The sequence below is a fragment of the Pongo abelii genome, chromosome 4, assembly GCF_028885655.2.
Source record: "Pongo abelii isolate AG06213 chromosome 4, NHGRI_mPonAbe1-v2.0_pri, whole genome shotgun sequence".
In the NCBI taxonomy this organism is placed as follows: domain Eukaryota; kingdom Metazoa; phylum Chordata; class Mammalia; order Primates; family Hominidae; genus Pongo; species Pongo abelii.
Window position 1 is genome coordinate 82,492,445 of NC_071989.2, and position 13,935 is coordinate 82,506,379.

The 13,935-nt window shown below is 39.2% G+C and overlaps 1 pseudogene; it reads right to left on the reverse strand.

The window, feature by feature from the left end:
- Nucleotides 1-726: 726 nt before the first annotated feature.
- Nucleotides 727-1,192, reverse strand: LOC100440924 (large ribosomal subunit protein uL15-like; annotated as a pseudogene).
- Nucleotides 1,193-13,935: the final 12,743 nt, after the last annotated feature.

Sequence of the window (13,935 nt, forward strand, 5' to 3'; positions counted from 1 at the left end):
CTGGTCTTGAACTCCTGACCTCAAGTGATCCAACCAACTCAGCCTCCCAAGGCTGAGGATTACAGGTGTGAGCCACTGCGTCCAGCCTCCACCTGCACATTTAAAATGGAATTGTTTGGTTTTTAGTTGTAAGCATCCTTTATATATTCTGGATACTAGACCGTTATCAGATGATTTGGTGAATATTTTCTCCATTCTGTGAATTATCTTTTCAGTCTCTTGGTAGTATCCTTTGATGCTACAGGGGCCAAGGGAAAACTTCCCCTTTGCCCTCTGAAGGTCTGCTGAAAAATCACCTGAAAAAAGGCAGATTAATAGGGGAAAATGATATGCAAACTTACTAGCCTGTGTGGGAAAAAACCATAGAATGATTGCCCAACCCCACAATAGGGCACAGATAGTTAACATTCCCTTCTTCTTAGTGGGGAAGGGAGACAAAGAATTGTGGATAATTTTAGCGGGGATAGTAAATGATTTTTAGGGGAATTCAGTGGGCTTGAAGAACAAAGTCTGTTTGAAGGACAAAGTCTGTTGAACCCACAGAGCTGACAATGGTTCTTGACAAAAGTCTGTCCAGGTGTGTTAACAGATTTCAGTCCTTCTGCGATATGAGTTCGGTTAATGAAAACCCAAGGAAGGCACCAGAGGTAATTGCTTTCTTCTTTTTGTTTTTTTTTTTTTTTAAAAAAAGTAGTTAGCATTTAATGAACCTCACTCTATGTGGCTTCAAGCCACCAGGACACAGGCCCCCCGCAACTCCCTTAATCTTCTCTTCAGCTCTTCTGCTGAAGAATTTGGCCTTCACGATGACAGGTTGCTTTGGGAGCTTTCCCTTTCCCAGAACTTTGTAGTAGCCCAATAGCACCACATCAATGATGGGAGCAGCCCCAGTCTTGTTTTTAGCAGCATTCACCCATGTCTGCTCACTGACCAAAGTCCACAGTTTGTCAAGGTTGACAGTTGGGCAGAAGCTCTGGTTCCTCTTTAAGTGGTAATGCCTCATACCAACTTTCCCAAAGTAGCCTGGGTGGTATTTGTTGAAGTTGATCTTGCGGTGATGAGTGCCACCAGCAGCATTACCGTGGCCTCCGGGGTGCTTCTGGTGCTTCCCTATGGGGTCATGGCTGTGGCTCATGTGGCCCCGAAGTTTCTGGGTCTTCCTCAGTCTGGATGGCATGTTGGCGGCCCAGACGAAAGAGCAATTGCTTTCTTCTTTGGTGAGTTGACTTTAGGCAGATTTGAGAACTTAGAGAACTTCATCCTGAGCTCAGGGAGAGACAAAAGATTGAGAGATAAGAGGCAGGGGGAGGGTCAGAGAGACCTTGAGGCTTCTTGCTCAGTTCAGCATGTCAAAGCGCCATACTTTGGGGTATCAGTTTCTGAACCCCAACTATGTATAAAAGTTTTTCACTTTGTTGAAGTCCATTTCATCTACTTTTTCTTCTGGTGCTTGTGCTCTAAGTGTCTTACATCCATTTTTGAGTGTTTTATTCCACGCAAAGAGCATAAGGATATTTTAAATACCTCAATCTGATCATGACTCCCTTGCTTAAAACCTTCAATAGTTTCCCATTGTATTTAAGATAAAGTTCAAAATCCCCTCTATGGACTACAAGGCTATGCATGATTTGGTCCCTCTCCTTCTTTTGGCCTCATTTTTCCATATTTTTCCTCACCTTCTTTGCCTTCAGTTTCTCAAGTATAACAGGCTCTCTTAAATCCCAGGACCTTGTCACTTGCCATGGTTCCTGCCTGGAATGGTCATCCTCCCCTCTTCTGTACTTTGCTAATTCTAATTCATTCATCATTTTAAGTGTCACCTCCACGGGAAAGCCTTCCTTAACCCCCTGCTCCAAACTTATTCCCAGCTTGCGAAAGGTGGAATTTTGCAAGCCAATTGTTAAACACCGCCATTATTATAAATTAAGTGGCATACATTTACAATTAAGTTATAATAAAAACAAATGCAATAAACACTCAAAACTTTTCATGTTCTAATTATTTTATTATATTCTACATTTGTGCTTCTGAGGTCACAATGGAAATAGAATGGAATGTGTGGTGGAAATAGAACGGAGTGGCCTGCTACTGTGTGTGCATCTTGTGCTAGCTAACCCTGCTGTGGTGGCAGGAGAGCTTGACATCAGCCATGGTAGGAGTATTTGAGCAAAGACTACAAATCAGGCTGGTTTAGTGAGGCTTTTTGGAAGGCAGGGGCTAACATTCACACTGCCAGTCAGATTTCCCATTACATGCTGACATGGCATCTTGAACTTGTCTACTGTGGTCCTTTCCATGGATGTAATCTTTCAATTTATTATTTGAAATAGTATATTTAATGTCTGTGTTTCTTACAAGAATGTGAACTCTGGGAGGGAGTGGGGTGCACATTGTTCCCTATTGCTATCTGTATCCCCAGCAGCTAGCACAGTTCTTGGCACCTGATAAATACTTAATCATTTGTTGACAGAATGTCAATAAGGCCCAAGAAGCAAAGTCCAATGTTTTAAATATAGATGGGTCGATGGCAGGGATTCATCTTGGAAAGTATAAAGTTTTCCATTTCACTCATTGGCTACCTTGAGGGTTTAAATATTGATGATCATTTGATTATATTCAAAGCTTACCAGGTTTAAACATTTCTTTGATGCCTTTTTAATTAGATGATAGTTAGTGATGGCCAAAGGCGACTTGACCTTGGCTATGTATTAGTTTCCCATGGCTGCCATAATAAAGTAAGTCACCCAAACTGGATAGTTGAAGACACTTTCTCTCACAGCTCTGGAGGCTAAAAGTCTCAAAAATCAAGGTGTTCACACGGCCATGCTCCCTCCGAGACTCTGGATAGACTCCTCCCCTGCCTCTTCCTAGCTTCTGGTGGTGGCAAGCAGTCCTTGGCATTCCTTGGCTTGCAGCTGCATCACTCCAGTCTCCACTTCCATCTTCACAGAGTCTCCTCTTGTATTTTCTCAACATCTTCTTATAAAGACACCAGTCGTATTGGATTAAAGGTCCACACTACTCCAGCAGGACCTCATCATAATTAATTACATCTAATTACCCTATTTCCAAATAAGGTCACATGCTGAGGTACTGGGGGTTAGGATTTCAAGATTGCTTTTTTGGGGGACATAATTCAACATAACACCCTGCAAGTGGCCTGTTTCATACAGTGCATGCGTGGCGTATTACAACCAACTGGACCAGGCAGGTTCCAGCTCGTCTATACAGCTTCATGTGATTTGTCTATAAGGCTGTTTATTTCCTGTAGCTCCAGACCTTGCCGTGGTTATGAGTGGGGAGTATCTCAGAACCCCCAAATGACCTCAAGCCCAAATATAATCATTATATTTGTTTTGTTTGAAATAAAACAACCCACAAACCATAACTGCCAGGGATTGGAACCTGGCATAAAAGCACAAAGACATACTTTTAGCCCCAGGCTGGGATACCTGAGAAGAGGGAGCAATATTTGGGCCAATTCTATATGAGCATTGAAATGCTGGAAGTGATCACTCCCCTCAGGAACTTCCAGTGAAAGAGGTGGTGAAGGTAGAGGGAGGCCCAGCCCTTCTGAGTCATTTCTCCATAAAAGTAGATTATGTTTCTACATCCTTCTGGGGATTTATTTTCAGTAAGAATTGGTATAGACAATGTTTGTCAAGCTAGAAAGATCCAGAGAAGTTACCCAAATCACCTCTTTATTCTACAGAACCCAGAAGGGCAGAGAGGGGGCCTGTCTTGCCCAGGGTCATCAGGTTAGAGAGTGACAATGCCCAGGCTAGAACCCAGGTGGTCTCCACCCTGGGTAGGTGCTTAATCCACTGCTTTGCTGTAGCTTTGTGGTGTGAAGACCATGGCTGCAATGGCCAGCATCTTTTCCCTTGGTTCAAATATGAGGTTAAAAACCCAAGGGAAGAGTATGGAGAGTAAACCAGTACAGACACGCTTCTGATATCCAGGAAACGACATGTCTACTATGACTTTCTAATGAGAAGACAGAAAGTCACATATTCTTTTTTTTTCTGGTCAATACAACATAGTAGGATTGCTACCACTAGAAGCATTATGGGAGAACAAAACAAATGAGTATTAATGAGGCAGGTTTAACTCTTAACAAAATACTACCATCTTTGCAATCAGTTCTAAAAGTACTAGATTTGGAGTTCTGCAGTCCAATTTCATTTTATTTAGAGACTTAAGATTGTGAAATAGGAGCAGGAAAACCATTATCGTCTGCTGTGATTGTACTCTTATATCCCAGAGACCAACACAGCTCTCATTCTGTATTCCTGCGAAGGTAACTGAGTTAAAAGTGATTACCATTGTTAAAGTAAATTTGGCCTGAGAAAAGCCACCATACTGGCATACTTAAGTCCTTACATAATAACTGCAACCAAACTTAGTATGTAAATAAACTGAAAACCCAGCTTAGGAGTATGCTTTTCTAACAGATAGCTGAGTCTCAGCCAATCACAGCAACCATGCTTCAGTCAGTAGCAGGCCACCACCTGCTCATGTTCAAATAAGGCAAGCACTGGTCTGTAACACGTCCAGTTGTTTCTGTACCTCACTTCCATTTTCTGTACATCGCATTTCTGTTTCTGTTCGTAAGTATTATTCAACCAGAGTATTAAACTCCGTGGGAGCCCCAGTTTCTCTGAACCTGTTTTGGTGCTGAGAACTGCCTGATTCATTTTTCGCCCAATTAAACTCTACTAAATGTAATTTGTCAAATATTTCTCTTTTAACATCAATATTAAGTACTCTGATTTTTAAAAAAGGCTCTGGAAAATTTCTGGTTAAATGTGGTAGATTAGACACTTACTTGTATCTCCACTGTCTCATGAAATCCCACTAAAGTGATAGTAAAGGGGGAAAGAAGGCAAACCACAAGTTCTAAGGGATTGGAAATGGAGACAACTGAGAAAAAAAAATCAGCAGAAAAAAATATCAGGACCTGGAAAGAGGAGAATGTGCATTGACTGATTTATCAAACCAAGGGAAACAGAACCCCAAGCCTGCAGTAGGAGAAGGCAGCAAGAAGGTAACTCACTCTGCCGAACATGGCAGAACCTGGGACTCTGAAAGCAGGGGTGCAGAGAAGGGCTGCAAACAAGGCAGCTTAAATAAATGGGAGCAGCAAGGTTCCCAGATTCCCTCCCTGACCTACACCGCAGATGATGCCCTTTCTCCAATCCTGGCAGGAGACTGGAGGTTTACTCTGTGGAGAAACCAAATCAGAGAAGACTTGGGAATCCAAGCCAGGCCTGAGACACCCTATTGAAATTGGGTGAAAGTCTACGTACCAAATGAAGAGATTTCATCCTTCTTCTCCTGCTGCACCCTTGGAACACCAGCAGCCAGGCATATAAAAATCCATGCAGGAGATGAGCGGATTTGACTGTGGAGCCTCTGACCAGCCCAAGTTAGATCCTGACAAGTGGGTAGTTGGGTAGGGGGTGGTGTTCCACTGTGAAGAGATTGGGCCTTGCCTGATCTCTCAACGGTGGTTCTCAAACTCAGCTGCACATTAGAATCACCTGGAAAGCTTTAACATGCGCTAATGCCTGGAGATTCTGACTTAATTAGTCAGAAGTACACAGCCCCAGCGTCAGGAGTTTTAAATGTTCGCCAGGTGATTCTAATGTACAACTAAGCCTGAGAAACTCTACTTTAATAAAACCTATCCCTCAACACCTTCTTGTAAGTGCCTCATTCCTGATCTTTTCAAAGAACCAACTTTTAGTTTGATTGATTTTCTCTATTCTTTGTCCATTTTCTATTTCATTGATTTCTGATCTTATTTCCTTTCTTCTGCTTACTTTGGGTTTAATTTGCCCTTCTTTTTCTAGTTTCTTAAGGTGGAAACTTAGAACACTAATTTTTGACGCTTTTTGGTTTGTAAAAGCAGCATTTAATGCTAAAAATTAAATCACTGCTATAGCTGCATCCCACAAATGTCGTTATGTGGGGCTTTCACTTTTGTTCTGTTCAAAGTATTTCCTAATTTCTCTTATGATTTTCTTCCTTGGCTTATGGGTTATTTAGAAGTATGGTTGTTTAATTTCCAAGTTTTTGGGGTTTTTCCAGATATCTTTCTGTTATTGGTTTTAAGTTTAATTGTGTTGTGGTCAGATAATATGCTTTGTATAATTTTGTCTTTTTTATGTATTAAGACTTGTTTTATGGCTCAGAATATGTTCTACTTTGATGAATGTTTTATGTTCACTTAAAAAGAATGTGTATTCTGTTGCTGGGTGGAATGTTCTATAGTTGTTAGTCAAATCAGTTGAGAGTGTTATACAAGTTGCCTATATCCTGACTTATTTTTTTGCATGTTATTATTGTCATAAATTTTACTTTACAGGTATTTTAAACCCTGCAATACATCTTTTTAAAATTTAAATAATTATATTCAAAATAAAATTTGAAATAAGAAAAAATGTCTTCTATAATTACCTACATATTTATAATTTTCAGCATTCTTCCTTCCTCCTCAGCCTTCCAAAGTTCTGGGATTATAGACATGAGCCACCATGCTTGGCCAGCGTTCTTCATCGTTAAGTGTAAATCCAAATTTCCATTTGGTATCAGTCTGCTTCCTCTTGAAGACCTTCCTTTAACATTGTTTTGTATTGTAGGCCTGCTGGCAATGAATTCTCTCTGCTTTTGGTTATTTGAAAAAGCTATACAAGCAGCCAACAAACATATGAAAAAATGATCATCATCACTAATCATCAGAGAAATGAAAATCAAAACCACAATGAGATACCATCTCACACCAGTCAGAATGGTCATTATTAAAAAGTCAAAAAATAACAGATGCTGGCAAGGCTATGGAGAAAAGGGAACACTCATACACTGTTGGTGGGAATATAAATTAGTGCAGCCACCGCGGAAAGCAGTTTGGAGATTTCTCAAAGGACTTAGAACTACCATTTGACCCAACAATCTCATTACTGAGTATATGCCCAAAGGAAAATAAATCATTCTACAAAAAAACCACATGTATTTGTATGTTCATCACAGTGCTATTCACGATAGCAAAGACATGGTACAACTAGGTGCCCATCAACATAGAACGGATAAAGAAAACGAGGTGCATAAACACCAGGGAATACCACACAGTCACAAAAAAAGAACAAAACTATGTCCTTTGCAGCAACATGGATGCAGCTGGAGGCCATTACCCTAAGTGAATTAACACAGGAACAGAAAACCAAATATTGTATGTTCTCACTTATAACTGGGAGCTTAACATTGAGTACACATGGACATAAAAATGGAAACAATAGATGCTGGGGACTACTAGAGCGGGGAGGGAGGGGGACGTGGACTGAAAAACTACCTGTTGGGTACTATGGCTACTATCTGGGTTATTTTGAAGGTATCACTTCAGTGTCTTATGAATTGTATAGTTTCTACTGAGGTCTACTTAGTTTTGTTTGTTTGTTTGTTTTCCTGAGACAGAGTCTTACTTTGTCACCCAGGCTGGAGTGCAATGGCATGATCTTGGCTCACTGCAACCTCTGCCTCCCTGGTTCAAGCAATTGTCCTGCCTCAGCCTCCCTAGTAGCTGGATTACAGGTGCGTGCCACCACAACCGGCTAATTTTTATTTTTTTATTTTTTTAATTTTTAGTAGAGACAGGGTTTCGCCATGTTGACCAGGTTGGTCTTGAACTGGCTGGTCTCGAACTCCTGACCTTGTGATCTGCCCACCTTGGCCTCCCAAAGTACTGGGATTACAGGTGTGAGTCACCGTGCCCAGCCGAGGTCTACTTTAATTTTTATCTTCAGTTTCTAAATGTAAATTTCCCCCCTCTGGCTGCTTTTGTGATTTTCTCTTTATTATTGATTTTTGGCCATTTGTGATTTTCTTAATGTTTCTTCTACTTGCAATTGAGATTCTTGGATCTGTATATTCATAGTTTTAATCAAATTGGGGACTTTAAAAAAAGCCATTCTTTTCTCAAATATTTTTCTGTACTCCACACACCCCACCCCTGCCATTACATGTATGTTAGAAAGCTTGCTATTTTCACACAGTTTACTGGGGCTCTATTCAATGTTTTCTGTCTTTTTATCTCTCTGTGTTTCATTTTAGGTAGTTTCTATTGCTATATCATCATGTTTACAGATCTTTTCTTCTGCAGTATCTAATCAGTGAATCTTATCCAGTACACTTTTCATTTCAGATATGGAACAAAATATATATGACTTGATTTTCTTAGAGCAGTTTTAGGTTTACAGCAATATTAAAAGGAAGGTACAGAGACTTTTCATATACTACCGACCCCACACTTGCACAGCCTCTCCTATTATCAACATTCCCCACACAATGGTACATTTGTTGCAATTGATGAACCAATACTGGCATATCATAATCACCCAAAGTCCATAGTTTATCTTGGGTTCACTCTTGGAGGTGCATATTCTGTGGATTTGGACAAATATATGATGTGTTCCACCATTATAGTATCATAGAGTGTACAATCATCTCTTGGTATACGTGGGGGATTGATTCCAGGACTGCCTGCATATAACCAAATCCACACTTACTCCCATCCCACAGTCAGCCCTGCAGAACCCACACATATGAAAAGTTGGCAGTCCATATACTCAGGCTTTGCATCTCACAAATACTGTATTTTCAATCTATGCATATTGTTGAAAAGAATATCTACGTATATCAATCCCTCATTGTTAAAGGGCCAACTATAGTTTCACTTCCCTAAAAATCCTCTGTGCTCCACCTATTTGTCCCTCCCTCCCCAATAACCCCTGGCAACCACTGATCTTTTTCATGTCTCCATAGTTTTGCCTTTTCCAAAATGTCATTTACTTGGGAACACACAGTACGTAGCCTTTTCAGATTGGCTTCTTTCACTTAGTAATATACATCTAAGATTCTTCCATGTCTTTTCATGGCTTGATATCTCATTTCTTTTTAGCACTGAATAATACTCCATTGTCTGGATATACCACAGTTGATTCATTCACACACTGCAGGACATCTTGGTTGCTTCCAGGTTTCAGCATTTGTGAATAAAGCTGCTATAAACATCCATGTGCAGTTTTTCACATGGATATACATTTTCAGCTTCTTTGGGTAGATACCAAGGAATACAATGCTGGATCATATGGTAAGAGTATTTTTAATTTTGTAGGAAACTGCCAAACTGTCTTCTGACATGGCTGTACCATGTTGCACTCCCACCAGCACTGCAGCAACGAGTAAGAGTTCCTGTTGCTCCACATACTTGCCAGTGTATGGTGTTATCAGTGTTCTGGATTTTGGCCTTTCTAATAGATATTTAGTGGTATCTCATTGTTTTAATTTGCATTTCCCCTTTGACAGATGATGTGGATCATCTTTTTATATGCTTATTTTCCATCTACATATCTTCTTTGATAAGGTGTATGTTAAAGTCGTTGGCCCATTTTTAAAATTGGGTTGTTTGTTTTCATATTGTTGAGTTCTTCGTGTATTTTGGATAAGAGTCCATTATCAGAGGTGTCTTTTGGAAATATTTTGTCCCAGTCTGTGGTTTGTTTCCTCCTTCTCTTGACATTTTCTTTCATAGAGCAGAAGTTATTAATTTTAATGAAATCCAGCTTATCAATTATTTCTTTCATGGATCATGCCATTGGTGTTCCATCTAAGAAGTCACTGACAAATCCAAGGTTATCTCAATTTTCTCCTGTAAGTTTATACAGTTTTGTGTTTTATATTTAGATCTTTAGATCTAGGATCATTTTTAGTTAATTTTGTAAAGAATGTAAGGTTTATGTCTAGATTCACGTTTTTGCATGTGGATGTCCAGCTGTTTCAGCACCATTTGTTGAAGAGACACTCTTTGCTCTATTCTGTTGCCTTTTCTCATTTGCCAAAGATCAGTACACTATATTTACGTGAGTCTATTTCTGGGCTCTCTATTCTGTTCCATTTGATCTACTTGTCTATCCTTCTGCCAACACCATACTAACCTTATTATAACTTCATAGTAAGGTTTGAAGCTAGGTAGTGTCAGTCCTTCACCTTTGTTCATCTCTTTCAATATTGTGTTGGCTATTCTGGGTCTTTTGCTTCTCTGTATAAACCTTAAATGAGTTTGTTGATATCTGCAAAATGACTTGCTAGAATTTTGATTAGGATTGCATCGAACATACAGATTAAGTTGGGAAGAACTGACATCTTGACAATATTGGGTCTTCTGGTACATTAATATGGGATATCTTTTATTTAGTTTGTCTGTAAGGAATTAGTATAATTTCTTCCTTAAATATTTGGTAGACATCATCAGTGAATCCATCTGAGCATAGTTCTTTCCATTTTAGAAGGTTATTAATTATTGATTCAATTTCTTTAATAGATATAGGCCTATTTATATTATCTATTTCTTCTTGTGTGAGATTTGGCAGATTGTGTCTTTCAAGGAATTATTTCATTTCCTCTAGGTTATCAAGTTTGTGGGCTTAGTGTTGTTCATTGTATTCCTTTATTATCCGTTTGTTTGTTTGAGACAGAGTCTCACTCTGTTGCCCAGGCTGGAGTGCAATAGCATGATCTCAGCTCACTGCAACCTCCACCTCCCAGGTTCAAGCGATTCTTATGCCTCAGTCTCCTGAGTAGCTGGGATTACAGGCATGTGCTACCACGCCAGGCTAATTTTTGTATTTTTAGTAGAAACAAGGTTTCACCATGTTGGCCAGGCTGGTCTCGATCTCCTGACCTCAGGTGATCCACCTGCCTTGGCCTCCCAAAGTGTTGGGATTACAGGCATGAGACCCTGTGCCCAGCCTAACAAATTTAAAATAACAGAATTTACACTAATGCCTGATTTCAGATCACAATGGAATTAAACTCAAAATCAGTAACAGAAAATTAACTGGAAAATCCCAAAATACATGGAAATTAAACAACACACTTCTAAATAACACGTGTCAAAGAAAGCTCAGAAAAATTTTAAAATTTGTGAACTAAATGAAAATGAAGACATAACTTATCAGAATTTATGTGCTACAGAAAAAACAGTGCTTTGAGGGAAATGTATAGCATTGAATGCATATATTAGAAAAGAAGAAAGATCTAAAATCAGTAATTTAAGTTTCCACCTTAGGAAACTAGAAAAAGTAGAGTAAATTAAATCCAAAGAAATAATAAGAATTAGAGCAGAAATCAATGAAATTGAAAATAGAAAATCAATAGTGTAGATCAATTACAATAAAAGCTGGTTCTTTGTAAAGATCAATAAATTTGATAAGCCTCTAGCCAAGCTGACTAAGAAAAAGAGAGGACATGCATTACTAACATCAGAAATGAAAGAGGGAAGGGACATCACTATAGATGGACGCTGAAAGGATAACGAAGGGCTGGGTGCAGTGGCTCATGCCTGTAATCCCAGCACTCCCATATATCTGTGTAACTATATAACTATATGTCCTATTAATTCTGTCCCTTTAAAAGAATCCTGACTAATACAGTGACAGAGTGAGACTCCATCTCAAAAAAAAATTATGAGAGTATGTTTTATGGAACAGAACATAGCCTGTCTTGGTGAATATTCTATGTAAGCTTGAGAAGAAAGTATATCAGTATATCCTGCTATTGTTGGATGAAATAGTCAATTATATCTAGTTGATTGATGGCATTATAGATATATAACAGAGTTCAACTATATCTCCACTGACTTTTTTTTCCTTCTGGATCTGTCCATTGCTGATAGAAGGGTGCTGAAGTCTCCAACTGTGATAGTGGGTCCATCAGTTTCTCCTTGCAGTTCTCAGTTTTTGCCTCATGTAGCTTGATGCTCTGTCGTTAGGTATGTACGTGTCAAGGATTGTTATGTCTTCTTGGGGAACTAACCCCTTTATTATTTCGCCCTTCTTTATCCCCAGTAATTTTTCTTACTTTGAAGTCTGTTTTGTCTGAAATTAATATAGCTACTCTTCCTTTCTTTTGATTATTGTTAACATCATATAGTATTTTCCATCCACTTAAATTTAGTGTGTATGTGTCCTTGTATTTAAAACAGGTTTCTTACAGATAACATAGAGTTGGGTCTTGTTTTTTGACCAACTTTGACAATCTCTGTCTTTTAATTGGTGTATTTAGACCACTGGTTTTCAAGGTAATTGTTGAAATATTTGAATTAATATCTACCATATTTTTTACTATTTTCTATTTGTTGCCCTCGGTTTTTTTTTTCTGTTTTTGCCTTCTACTCTTTTTCTGCCTTTTGTGATTTTATTGTATTTTATTTATTTTCTTTATTGCTTCTTGCAGAGCAGGGCTAACTGATAGGCATGACCCATAGTGCCCAGAATCAGTTCTTTTGCGATTTTATTTTATTATTTATTTATTTTTGAGACAGCCTCTCCCTCCATTGCCCAGGCTGGAGTGCAGTGGTGTGATCTCAGCTCATTGCAATCTCCGCCTCCTGGGTTCAAGTGATTCTCCTGTCTCAGCCTCCTGAGTAGCTGGGATTACAGGTGCATACCAACATTTCTGGCTGATGTTTGTATTTTTAGTAGAGGTGAGGTTTTGCCATATTGACCAGGCTGGACTTGAACTCCTGACCTCAAGTGATCCACCCACCTTGGCCTCCCAAAGTGCTGGGATTATAGGTGTGAGCCACTGTGCCTGGTCCTTTATGTGATTTTAATTGGACATTTATATTATTCTGTTTTCTCTCCCTTTTTAGGCATTTAGTTACACTTCTTTATTTACTTTTTCTAGTGGTTACCCTGGAGTTTGCAAAGTGCATTTACAATGAATCCAAGTCTGCTTTCAAATAACACCACACAGGTAGCACGAGTACCTTTTAATAACAAAATACAGAATGAGCATCCCAAATCCAAAAATCCGAAACCGGAAATGCCCCAGAATCTAAAACTTTTTGAACACTGACATGGCACTCAAAGGAAATGCTCATTGGGGCACTTTGGACTTTGGATTTTCATATTTGGGATGCTGAACCAGTAAGTATAAGGCAAACATTTCAAAATCTGAAAAAAATTTGAAATCCAAAACACTTCTGTTCTCAAGCATTTTGGATAACGGATACTCAAACTGTAATCCTATTTCTTCCCTCCTGTCCCTTGTATCTTTGCTGTCATTCATTTTACTTACATATAAGCAAGTATATACACATCAGATACATACATAAGAATAGCAATGGAATACATTGTTGCTATTATATTTTGAACAAACTGTTATCTGTTAGAAAGATGTAATTGAGTTTTTCTCAGTTCCTCTCCCCAATTTGATGGAACAGGATGGCTACAGTGGGCCAGAGTTGAGTCTTTCCCTTCTCCAAGGTCAGTTAGGCTCTGAAAAAACCCCAGCATATAAGGATCTAGATAAATAGTTTCTCCTGAGGGCAGGCATTGTTAAGAAGAAAATGCTTTGGCATATTTCAAAATAGTTCCTTTTCCTCTCCCCTTGCCAGAATCATTAGGGAATTTTTCTCCAGTATTTACTGCCGGAACATGGTCAAGCTCCTGGAGGTAAAACTCACAAAAGTGTGGCTACTTCCCTATGACTGGGTCCTCTTGGATTTTTTAACATTCAGACTTGTCCATGCCGAGCCTCTGGAAATTCATCAATTATAGTTCAGGTTTTCCCTCCTAAAACTGGTTCCCACAGCAGTTTCTGCTCCTGAGTCTCTGCCCAGTAAGTTGTGACTCCTTCTAGTGGCCTCTGTGTCTTTCCAGCCTTGAGGACAGTGGTTTGCCCTGTGTCCTCCCCTCTCCTACAGATCCAGGAAGAGCTGGTTTTTTAGCCTGTTCAGCTTTGTACTTGTTAGGACAGAGTGGCAACTTCCAAGCTCTGTACATGTGGAATAGAAACTGGAAGTCTCCATTTCAGATACTTTTCATCTCTGAAAATCTCCATTTGATTTCTTGTACCTTCCATTTCACTTCTTAT